This window comes from Marmota marmota, unplaced genomic scaffold (assembly GCF_001458135.2).
Source record: "Marmota marmota marmota unplaced genomic scaffold, marMar, whole genome shotgun sequence".
In the NCBI taxonomy this organism is placed as follows: Eukaryota; Metazoa; Chordata; class Mammalia; order Rodentia; family Sciuridae; genus Marmota; species Marmota marmota.
The window spans coordinates 7702232-7715414 of NW_026000016.1; the positions used below are offsets into that span (position 1 = coordinate 7702232).

Genomic DNA, 13183 nt, shown 5'->3' on the forward strand with positions numbered 1-13183 from the left:
GATTTTTAAATTTTAACTAGCTAAAATGTACGGTGCCTGATCTCTGTCATTCATGAATTAATGCCCATGGTAGCAGGCTATGAAATATTCAAGGTACAGGATTACCACATCCAGAACTGGAGCTTGATCTTCATAACTAATCACTGTCCTATCCAAGGAGAGCAAATTATTGAATAGACTCAGAACAAGAATCTATGAATCATGTAGCATCCCATAAACAAAGCAAAGGCAGTGGCACAGGAAATACATTCAATTGTCAGCTAAGATGAGCTGCTGATGGACTGAAATCTCCCATCGCCCTGCTAGAGGTAAGCTGAGGGCACTATGGGAACCAGGGAGGTAATGGTGGAGGTGATCCTTGAGCTGATCTAAAGTTGACCAAGTGATGTGAAGGTGTGAGCTTACCATTCAAAGAAAGCAGCAAAAACAAAAACAGAGGAAGAGGAATTGGGGGAGAGTTCATTATAACTGACTGCATGGGTGGGGAATGGAGAGCCAAGGTTCTAGAGCATAAGGCAGGAAGCCTTATAGTAACTTGTAAGGAGGAATTTCAGAAAGGGGCAACATGATCAGAAGTGAAGTTTCTAAAGCTTACTTTGATGGAGAAAGCAAAGAAGACGAGAGGAAGTAGAAAAGCCAGTAGGCTAGCCAGGAAGAGAAATGTGGATCCCTTGAACTTCTCCAGGCAGTGGTGGTAATGATGAAGGACACAGAGCAGAGGAACAGTGAGATAATCCATCTGAGGTTGGGGAGGTGAGGGGTGGGAGGTGGACTGGGTCTCCAGGGCTTCTGGCTTGGATATCTGGGCAACATAAGAATTCCTCACTGTGGATACCCACATGGGAATGGGAACATGTTGGCAGAAGGAAGACAAAACGGAGGATGAAGAGATGATGCTCTGTTCCAAAATTTGACACATGTTGAACTTGATGCTTCAGGGCTCCTCAATTCCCCACCCTATGCAGCATGCACGCATGTGGTTTAGCTGAACATGTTCAGGCCCTGAACACCCTCAGTGCCCCATGTAACCCCCCTCACCACTACCCTCAGTGGGGAACTCAGCAAGATGAACTGCAGGTTAGTTTGAGACTGAGAAAACGGGTCGACTTTGTTTTTTTAATTTGCTCTTTTTTAGATATACATGACAGCAGAGTATATTTTGACATATTATACATACATGAAATAAAACTTATTCTAATTAGGATCCTGTTCTTGTGGTTATACATGATGGAGAGTGTCACCGGTAGTGTATTCATATATGAACACCAGAAAGTGATATGAAAACTGGTCATCTTTGATCTGATGTATTCTTTGAAATCACATCAATGCAAGGGCCACGCGGTTGTACACAACACAGAAACGCTATTGAGTTCGTAAGATTACAAAGACAACATGCTTTTCAAATCCCAGTATAAAAGATTATAACCATTTTTTAAAAGCCCCATGGATCAAAAATTATAACTTCATTATAAATTCTGGAACAGCCAACTAGTTGTAGTCAATTTTGCTAGACTTAGGGAGTGATGAACAGCAAAATGAAATGAACAGCACCTACTATGAGAAAAGGTAGCTAGAAGTTGCAATATTATATATGATGACCTCAAAAATTTTGGAATTTTAGGGGTCTTCACAAACACAAATTGCTGTAATTAAATGTCTGCATTTCATAAATACTGTTAGGAAGCTATCAGTAAAACCCCAGAATGAAAGAGACTAACTCTGATTGGGGTAGTGGAAATCAGGAGGGGCTTCACAGAGATATAGGATGCTCTCTGAATCAGACAAGGCCTGGGAGGACACATAGGTGTTTATTCCAAACTCTACATGGGGTCTTCCTTCTATTCTGAAATAAAAAGGTCACAATCACATCTGAAGGGTGCACATTAAGTCAAACTACATAAGACAGTCATTTTTATAGAGAAGAAATAGTTGGATACTGCCAGTTTCATAGAATTCCATTTAGTAGCCCTTTTTGATCTGAGGGCTCAGTTTAAAGAATTCCTACTATGTGCTATAAATCCTACAGCCTCTAAAGAGGCTCACCTTATCTTTATGTCGCCTCCTGCTGGAGCAATATTCTAAGGGCTCATTCTTGGCTGGGATTTACACGGTTTGAAGCCTTATGATAATTTGGAAAATCCTTGTGCATAATCCACCTTGTTTCCGGGGTTGCCAGTCTTGAGGACATTAAAAGAAAACAAATATGATTAGGTCACATTTCTGAGGGCAAATGCTACTGGTGGGCCTTCCATTTTAAATTCTCACTAAAATTAAGAATCTTAAACCTCAGCAGCTTCTAGGGAATCCACATTAACTTCTTGTATCTTTTGTGAAAGAGATTAATTGCAAGAACCACATCATAATCCCAGCCCTGAAACAAGCCCCGAACCTTGCCCAGTGTTGAAAAACTCAGCTTGAACCCCGACCTGCACCCCACAGAAGAATCCTCTGAGGCTGTTCTGAGTCAGTCTTTTTGAAGCACACATGCTCTTTGGAGCTGATTACTGGCGCTGTCAACTGATGAGATGTAATGATTCCCTGAAGCTGAGGTCGTGAACCTAGAGCATATTTTAAAAAATGTATTAGAGAACCATTTCAACATCCATGTGGGGATGAGGGGGAAAATATGTTGATAAATAATTTAAATTGTTACATTTTGGCCCTGCCTCAGGATTAGGGACTCAACCACAGCATGATGATGGGATTATTGTACGCCGTGTATTAAAATTCACCCCACAAATGGCATTTTATTTCATTGTTTTTAAGAGAGAGCCTCGTTCTAGAAAGAAAAATGCTGTGGAAATCCAAAGATCTCACAAATGTTTTCAGACATGACTTCATTGGCCCCTGCAGTCCCTTTTATAGCTCCCATTTGGCTTGGTTCAGATGCTAGTATACTGGCAGAGGCGGCCAAGGTCACACCCTATGTTGGCAGAGATGTGTCTCTCAGAGGACGACATGCACTCAGTGACAACTGAGAGGAAACACTGCCTTAGCAGCTTGGCGTGGAGCTAGCAATCGCTTTCCTTCTGTGGCCACAGTGCCAAATGTGGGCAGGAGAGGGGAAAAAAAAATGCTATAGTCCCCTCCACCCGGCCTTATTCACAATTTCACTGCAGTTTCATTTACTTGCCGTTAACCACAGTCTGAAAAATATTAAAAGAAAGATTTCAAAAAAAAATTATTAGGTTTAAAATTGAGTGCTATTCTGAGTAGCACTATGAAATCTTGTGCTGTCTTGCTTGGTTCTGCCTGGAATGTGAGTCATCTTGTCGTCCAGCCTCCCTACACAGTAGGCATACCCTCCTGTTAGTCACTCAGTAGATTTCTCTTATCCGTTGAACTGTCACAGTATTGCACTGCTTATGTTCCAGTAACCCTGATTTTACTTAAAAATAAGAGTAAAGAGCACAGGAGTAATGATGCTGGCAATTTGGAAATGCCAAAGAGAAGCTATAAAGAGCATGTTATCAGTGAAAAGCTATAGTAGGATATTTTGAAAGACAACACAGGTTCACATAATTTTTATTACCATATATTGTTATAATTGTTCTATTTTATTAGCATTTATGGTTGGAAATAAATATGCCCCTCTGTTGCTCATTTACAAATTAAACTTCATTATAGGTATGCATGTATGTATAGGAAAAAATATATAAAAATATATATATAAATATAATATATATAACATATATATATATATATATATACACACATATAGAGAGAGCTTATATATATATATATATATATATATATATATATAGAGAGAGAGAGAGAGAGAGAGAGAGAGAGAGAGAGAGAGAGAGTTTGGTATTATCTGTTATTTTATCTGTTATTTTGAGCATCCAGCAGGGGTTCTTGTGCTAATAAGGGAGTCTGCTGACTAGCAGAGCTGACTTCCATGAATGTTTGACATTGTAGAGCCCAGCAAGCCCTTGGGAGCCCCATTAAAAGCTGCCCTGGGTGGGCCAGCAAAAGCATCTGGAGAAGACTGCAGGCCCTGGGTCGTCATTTCAACTAGATCAGCCCCCTTGACTTCTCCCTAAACTGTAGTCCCACCCCCTGTTTCTATGCACGAAGAAAATGAGTCCCAAGGGGTACCATGCCTCTTCTAAGGTTACAACAAGGAGTGACAGAAAAACATATCTTCTAGTTCCAAAAAAAAAAAACTAGGGAGGAAAAACTGAACAAGCAGGAGAAAAAGGGGGAAGATGGCATAAAAAGGGCAGAAGGAGGAAATAAATCATCACAAGGGCAGGATGCTTTCATGTCCCTGACAATGGTCTGTGGTTTGCTGACCGCCCTGGGCTACCTGTGTGTAGTCTGGCTGACCTCACCTGGGGAGATATGCAAGAGAAGCCTCAAACTCAGCCACCACTCTGATAGGAATGGAAACTCATAAATTAAATGCCACACATCGAGGTGTTGGGCATTGGATTCCTAGCACAGAGGTGCTGGCAGGGCAAGGAAAAGGCAGAAGGGGACAAAAGCAAAGGAAATATGCATCTTGGGGAACTAGTGATTTTTTGTGTGTGTTTGTGTGGTCCTCCCCCTGAATCTTCCATTTACTTTAAAATCAAAAGTGAAGGCAGCGCCCCAAGAATGAGGTAACACTGCTTCTCTAATTTTCCTAACCCTCAAGGTTTATTTTTGTTGCTGTTGGGGTGGAGTGTGGATTTGAGGTTTGTGGGGGAGGGGCATTGTTGTGTTTTGTTTTCAAGGGAGTGATGCATGATAAGAACTTTCTGGATTTATTGACCTTGAAGGAAAGAGCACCGCTGTCTTAAAGCCTTGTGCCAGATTGGGCTGCCAGCACTAATGGAGGTACTGTGGGCAACAGAGTAACCCTGAGCCCCACAGGTGCAGTGGGGAGAGGTGCAGGGGACAGGAAGCCCCAGAACGCAGCACCTTCTAAGGCATCAGAATGGTATCTCCCATTTCTCTTGCAGACAGGCCAGTGGGACATGTGGTTAGAAACAAGGATGAATGGCAAAGAGAAAGTCCTCATGCCCTGGCTAAGGGCAGCTGCCAAGGGGTGCATGTGCCAGCAGCCTCTCACAGAGGCAGGCTGTGGTTATAAGGGACCCTGATCAGAAACATTCTGTCTTGCTCTGCTTTGCTAACTGCTTTTCCTCCTAACTCCCAAACTATGTGTTTCCTGAGGTCAAGAGTCATCCGATTAATGCTCTCGCTTTCTGGAGCTGCATAGATAGATTAGCCCAGGTTGCCTGACTCCCTTCAGGGTTAGTGTGAGCTCAGCAGAGACCTGGGTGTAGCTGAGAGCCATGACAGCAAGAAACCAAAATTGAAAGACTGCATGTCCCTGGCAGGCAGGAAATGTGAGCTTATCTTTTATTCCTCATGCGGCCTGGGGCAGGACCCACACAGGATGTGACCAACATAGATCTGTGCCTTAGAAAGCCTGAACAGAGTGGCACTGCTTCCTGGAAGCCTCTCCTGGGCCGGGAAAATCCCCAAATGGTCAGCTATACCCTATTCTCCTCCCCCTCCAAAAGAACTAGCTGATCCACCTTGCCCTGACGATAAATTCTGAGCTGACTTCCTAAGACTGTCTCAGATCACAAAGAGAGAAATAGGCTGTAGGCTCTGTAAAGAAGCATCACTGCATAATCTTTCCACAGAAATGAGCAGAAAACAGAGGTAGAGGCATCCTTTTTTGGAAATAGGTCAATCAAAGGAAATGGCCTCGAAAATCACCTTCCATTTGCCTTCAGGGTCCATTAAACTTGAAAGAAATTCCCAAAGCAAGAGGTGAGATATCTGTCCTTGTCGGTGTCTACAAACAGCCTAAATGCTCAGCACTCTGGAATGATTCAAGGCGTGATGGGCCCTGGCAGAGGGCAGAGGAGGAACAAGGCCACTCCCAATATTTCATCCATCCCCATGATTTCACATGTAACCTCTGATGTTATTGTTCAAGCCAAACTCATAAGAATGTATTGAAAACAATGTTCTAGTTTACACTCTTTCCAGGAATGTTTAAAAGGAGACATGTTTGCAGATCAGCCAACCTCATGGCCTATGGGGTTCATGACTAAAGGCTGCCCTTTCCAGCCCTGGAATTCTTTCTATTTCTGTGCTTCACAACTTCAACTGGTCCTTTTTGTTTTGTCTCCAAGCTCTGAATACAGGCCAGTGTGCCTATTAATCTTGAATGGAATCTTGAAGTCTCCACCACTTCCATTTGAAAAAGAAATAGCTTTGCCTTTTCCATTTGATTCAACAGTATAAAATATTTATGATTCCTCTGGCACCTTCAAGCCCCCTCTCTCCCATCGATTCTCTCAGTCAGCACTAAGTGCTCACTCTGAGGAAAGTACTTCCCGTCCATCAGGGACAAACCCAGGATGACAACATCCAGGGAGTCCAGCTGCTCTACGTCCACTGGGTCACCAGCCAAGCTACCACTGCTCATACAGGGGGTTCTTGTGGGTTTCTAAGTCCCCGCAGCTGCTCTGCTGAAGATGTTTGCTGCCTTGGACCCTGAGGTCTTGCTTTTCCATTGTATTTTCTTCCACAGGGTGTTCATGCTACAATCAAACACAAATGACAGCTTTGGGTCTTCTGGGACTTTAGGGGCTAAATCAGGATGATTGAGAGTGAGGCTGGTCTGGGAGGTTCAGTGTAAATTCCCAGAGTGCTGTCATTTCTACACAGTGTGATTGACCCACATGAATGGTTCAATTTTCCAGAGTGGAAGGCACCCACATTGCTCTTCCTAAAGCTGCCTAGAGGTTGTTATCTTGTCCTGCTCACTCCTTGCTGGTCCTATTCAGAACTCTGACCTAAGTGTCAGAAATTCTCTCAAACTTGCCTTTCTGTTTTAGGGGCAGAAAATAGTGCTAGAAATGTTGTGAGATAGCAGTCTCAACTGACTAAAGGGAAGATACAGAGCTCTATATCTCTAAACCCTTCCAAGGTTATTAAGAAGTTTAGATCATATAAAGACCTTAAAACAGTGCCTGGCATTTAGTGAGTGCTTATTATTGTTGGTGCGATTATCATTTGATTTTTGTTTTGATTGGGGTTTTTTTGTTTGTTTTTTTTGATAAAGCAATATCAGTTCTAGGTACCAAGGATGAGACAATGGCTCTAGGAAATGGCAGGGAAATGTAGTGGACAGAAAGCCAAGGAACAAGGTGAACTTAGTACAGAGCAACACGGCCTCAACTTGAAATCCCTTCTATACGTCTTGCCCTTATAACCCAAAGTCAGTAGAAAGAGCATATGAAGGATGTTGAGCTGCAGGTTGACTAGGCTGACCCCACACTCCTATCCCCTAGTATAATTCTCCATGCATAGTTGGTAGGCAATAAATCCTTAATGTATAGACTTATGCTTAGTATCTCCCTATATCTTATATTTGCATTTTCTCAGTGTCCTGAGGGTTCTTTCTAAGAAGGAGATATTTTTATGCCCCTACTCCAGATTCTACCACTAAAATGTATCGTAAATGTAATAATTAAAAATATATAGAAGTCTCAAATTCCCAGGATCTATCATTTTACCAATGGTATAACCACACAGTGTTTAAAAACAAGAGTTCTGAAGTAAGACAGACTTAAGTTCAAAAATTGGCTCTGATTCTTCCTTGCTGTGGGCAACCTATTTAAGTTCTAGAGGCCTCAGTTTCCTTATTAATGATATGGGGATAATAACAGTGACTGACTCATTGTCCCTTGTTAAGTAGAGACTTCATAAGATGTTACAAGAAAAAAATATCAGCAAAGTGGGTGGCACACGCTGATTGCAAAAAAAAAAAAACCATATTGATTATTATGGTCATTAGTATTTTTGAGTCAATGCACTGAACCAGAAAACATTTAAGTTTTACTGAACTTTCTAGAGTCAATGCTACAAGCTATCAAAATAGCAATTGATGGTTTTGTTCAGGATGGAAGGAGAAGTATGTTTGAACAAGTGATTCTGTGGGCACCCCTCTGGTGTCAGCAATGGATTGCTACCTCCTCTAGCCTGACCAAGAAAAGGAAAGGAAAGAAAACCCTGCTACTGGGCTGGAAGGTAGACTGAGCTTATTCAGCCTTTTTCTGTGCCAAGGGAGGAAGGCTGGGGAGGGGCAGAGGGAACAGCAGACTGATTCTGAGTCAAATGTGGTCAAGCTGGCAATGGGACCTATTTCAGTCATGAAGTTATTTTAGGTGGTAGCAAAGGAGGTTGGTTTTGAGGTTGCTTAATTATATTGTCTGCCCTGAAAAAACAAATTCATAAGCTGCAGAACATGAAACAAATGATTACAAGTCACTATGGCCAACCTGGTACATTCCCCTGAAAGCTCATAATCAAACAGGCTGCTGCACTAATGGTCTGCTGAACCGAAATGGTGCTGCCCAGGCTCTCCTGGGTGGACCTGAGAAAGGCATTAGCTGTGCATCTCTCCCATGTGAAACTTCTGAGTCCTTATGGACAGGGTTCAGCAAATACAGTTGTTTAATGCAGCTACATGTGCCCAACCAACATCAGCATGTTATTGCAATAGAATGTGTTACACTCCGTCATGCTGGCACTTTCCCCATCTGTTTACATTTAGAATGGGACTCACTGCCAAAGATTAGGAATCCCAGTGCCCACAATTCAGAAAACACAGGCCAAGGGGTAGAAATAAAAACAAATTGAAAACTACTTGTTGCTAGCTGATTTAGTTGGATTCAGAAGAACTAGGAATTTTTTCTTAGTCCTCCAAAGAAGGACTTTAGTGGCAGGAAACCTGAATGGCCTTCACAAAGTCCCTCCCCAAAGATCCCACCTTAAATCTGGGCTAACTTCACCACCACTACTGCAAACTCTTGAAGACAGGTAAAGACATGCTGCCTTTTTTCTTAGTTTTCTAGCTTAATAAATGGAAATCCGTTAAATAAATAAATGAGTTACAGTTTGATTTTGTAGTGGTTTCCAAATATGTTTCCAAGTTCTTTAACTTGCATTGAGAGATAAGGTCTACAACTCTTAAAAGTGGATGGATTTGTGATTGCTTCCAACATCCTATTTTAGTAGAAGTGACACTATATTATTCCAAAGCTAAACTATAAAAGCCAGCCCATTTGGTAAACACTTGTTATCTTCTTTTATTTTTTTAATAATAGCCATCCTAAGTCTCATGATACTTTAGACTTACATTTCCTGAATAATGAATGACAATGAGCATTTTGTCATATACCTGTTAGCCATTTGTATGTACGTGGAGAAATTACTTGCGCCCTGGTAATGGGAACATAAAGTTGTATATCCACTATGGAGAATGATATAGAGTTTCTTCATAAAATTTTTTTAAATAAAACTGACATATGATCCATCAATCCCACTTCTTGATGTATATACGAAATAATTGTAATCAGGATCTCAAAGAGATATCTGCACTCCCAATATTCATTTTAGCATTATTCACAATAACTAAGATGTGGAAACAACCCAGGGTCCCTCTACAGAATGGATAAAGAAAATATGGGACACACACACACACACACACACACACACACACACGCAATGGAATATGATTCAGTCTTTGAGAAGAAAGAAATTTTTCCATTTATGACAATTCAGTTGAACCTAGAGGATGTTAATTGAAGTCAGCCAGTCAAGGAAGGACAAATACTTCATGGTTCCACTTATCTGAAGTATCTAATAGAGTCAAACCCATAGAAGCAGGGAATATGATAGCAGTTTCCAGGAACTGGAGATGGGGGAAATGGGTATAAAGTTTCAGTTATTCTAGATGAATAAGTTTTGAGATCCGTTGCATAACATGGTACTTATAGTGAACAGTACGATATTGTACATTTCAAAAATTTGTGAAGAGGGTAGATCTCATGTTAAACATTATTATAAAAGGGAGGGGGAGGCACAAGGAAACTGAGGGAGGCACTAAGTACATTTATTGCCTTAACTGTAACAAAGGTATCACAGATATCCATGTGTGCTCAAACTCATCAGATTACACACATTAAGTATGTGTAGTTTTTTTTGTATAACCATTATACCTCAATAACTTTGTTAGAAAATCAGACAAAAAAGTAGTCTTATGATTTTTATAAATAAGTGTTTAAAAATCCATACAACTTTCATAGTTACTCTTGGGGCTCTGAGCAATAATGGAAGATGTCATCGGCCACCCTGAGATGGCCATCTTGGAGAAAACTTGAGCAATAAGGTATGACACACAGGGAGAGAGAGGCCCAATATGACCCTAGGCATTTGACACATCAGTGAAGAAACCTACAGGTAACTCCGACCCCTTTATGTAAGTGATCCTCAGCCTTTTGGTCTTCCCAACTGAAGCACCAGTCACTGTGGAGCAGTGATAAGCCATTCCCTCCATGCTCTGTCTGAACTGCTGAGCCACAGAATCCACCAGCTTATTTTATACCTGTATATGACAAAAGACAAATGTAACATTCTTCAAGTTTGAAAGCAATATAACCTATGCTACCTATCCCAGTCTCATTAATAACAATCCCTATGCTCAGGAAATTGATCTTAAAATAACTTAAATTTCCTCTTCAATTGAAACCCATAACTTTTTTATTTACATCTGGAGACAAGGATAGCAGCTGGTTCCCACTCTCCCTTTATCAGAGACTTTGCATAGTTGAAGATATTAAGTAACTAGCTTTTCAGCCTTTTCTTCTTTGGGTCAAGTACTCTGAAATCTTTACAGATTCTTTAATCTCTAAAAGAGAATTTTGTATTTGTCACTCTCTAAAAACAGATGCCAACAGCTTTTGGAGAGACAAAAGACATGGTCACATAATAAGAGCTTTAGATCAAAATGACAACCCTTTCTGCATTAAAGGCACTTTATGGTATGCAAAGCATTTTCACCTGTATTATCTTTGGATCCCCATAACTACCCAATGACATGAATGAGTAACATACTTATTCATACTTATTAAAGTTAAGATGCTTTCTCAGGATCATACTTGCTAATGGTTGAGCTAACATTAGAAAACAAACCTCTTAGAATTGCAAGTATATGGACAAAGACAGAAAGAAAATTGAAATAAATAAGATCAGCTGATGTGTTTGAATGGTGAATTATTTTCTCTTCAATGTTCCTTGATTATAATTTTGCTTCTTCAATAAACAAAATCAGAACTTCTTAAAGAAAAGAAATACTGGGTCTTTATAAAGCATTTGGGCAGTGTTGAAATATTTTGAAATATGTAATTTTAAACATAAATAACTCAGATTGTAGGCACAACAGAAAACTGCACAGCAAATTTTCTTCTCACCGCTGTCATTGACTTTAATTTTTCGAGTTCTAGAAAATGGTAGAAAATCTGTTGTGGTATAGAAATAAAAATATATTTGAATAGCACTGTGTTGGCCTTAAACATGTGCATGCATTTGTACTTAAACACCAATTTAAGGCATTCTATGCATGAATCATGTAATTAGGTCCTAAAGATGCATTAGAATTTTATGGATACTATGTAACATCTTCATCAACAGGCCACCTGAAGACAAGTTTCACCTTTGTTCAATCCTATGGCAATAATAGCAAGTTAAGGTATAATGACCTATGAAGTAGGTATGAATTCACATTTATTCTCCATGTCAGACCTGGTGGGTATAACAAAAGCAAACTGCTAGACACAATGTATATTTCTATGTCCTAAAAGGAAGCAAGGGAGGACAGAGTTTTTTGATGAGCCTAAGAAACAAGTGATAGGATGGAGTATAAAGTGAATAAGATTGGCAGTTATTTCTACTTAAAGTAAAATGAAGCTACATTCTCAGGAGCATAACTGTCAATGGCCAAAATGAGACTAGAAGGCAAAGAGCAGAAAGGACGACTAAAGTCCATGCCACTAAGAAAGAGCAGAGATTCCCATTTGTTTACACAGCATTCCATAAAGAATGACCCATGGAAACCCACCTTTGAATCTCCGGTGCAGTAGAGAAGTCCAGAATTCACACGTTTAATTCTGAGGCACACTAAAATATGTGTGTTCATTCACACTGACTACTCAACAACTCAAAAAGTTACAAAATATAGGCAAGGTGGCACATGCCTATAATCCCAGCATGAGGCAGGATGATCAGGATCACAAGTTCTAGGCCAGCAATTTAGGGAGACACTGTCTCAAAATAAAGTAAAAAGAGCTGGGTATGTACCTCAGTGATAAAGTGCCTGCAGGTTAAATCCCCAATATAGCGCCCCACCAAAAAAGAGGAGAGCTAGATACCAGGGTGCCATATTGAATCACAGACACTTGTACAAACTTTAGACCCAATGGTTTTATACTGGTCTCTGAATCTCTCAGATTGATTTACAATGTGTCTGGGGCAATAAGTATATAGCCCATTTATATCAAAATCAAGCGGTATTCTAATTGACAAAAACAACAACACATACCAATTCTTGTGAAGGCGACTGCCACCAGCTACCCTGCTGCAGTGGAAAGGATGTGGGCACAAACCATTCAGACTTGGGTGTGTCACTTGAGACCAGGCCAGCGCCATCAAAACACCATGCTTTCCTCCACCCTTTCCGACTGCCCCAAGACTGGCACAGGGTTTACTAAGACCGAAAGTAACACTTGCCTATCTAGGGACCAACAGTTTTTTCTAGAGGGGTAAGTGAGGTGCCAGACAGAGAGATGCCACCAGAGATAAATTTTACAACCCCAAACCAGATACTTCAGTTGCCCAATGTGCTATGCATCTGACCCTTACCCTTATGCTCTGCCAGACCACACTGCAACAAGTGACAAGGGCACATTTACCATCAAGGCCTGATCATAAATCCTTGTAATCTTAATTTGTCATTCCAAAATACATGAAGAGTCAGGCATGGTGGTATACACCTATAGTCTCATCCACTAGGGAGGATGAGGCAGGAGGATTGCAAATTCAAGGCCAGTCTTAGCAACTTAACAAGACTGTTTCAAAAAAAAAAAAAAAAAAGTACTAGGGAAATAGCTTAAAACTCCTCTGAGTTCAATCCCCAGTACCAAATTTTTTTTTAAAGTGCTTCCAAAATGCAAAGGTACTCTTCCTTAGCCACAAAGGCTTCTTTTGCTTAATGGTATTTTAGAAATAAATTGGCAATGAGAAATACCACATTGTTATGGAGCTATTGTCAGTTGGTTCCATCTATCAATTTATCAGTGTCATTTAGTAAGAAATAGCCTCCGATTTAGAG

General features: G+C 40.6%; 2 long non-coding RNA genes across 2 annotated transcripts in view; one reads left to right on the forward strand and one right to left on the reverse strand.

Moving 5' to 3' along the window:
- Positions 1-259: 259 nt before the first annotated feature.
- The window catches only part of LOC125618438, a 62471-nt gene continuing 49547 nt past the window's right edge, over positions 260-13183 (forward strand). Inside the window, exon 1 of the long non-coding RNA XR_007349701.1 lies at positions 260-308. This is a non-coding gene — a long non-coding RNA (uncharacterized LOC125618438). The remainder of the gene's footprint in view (positions 309-13183) is intronic.
- On the reverse strand, positions 9120-12375 carry LOC125618437. Its single transcript, XR_007349700.1, has 2 exons — positions 11915-12375; positions 9120-10402 (listed from the first exon to the last, which is right to left on the reverse strand). It is a non-coding gene; the product is annotated as an uncharacterized LOC125618437 (long non-coding RNA).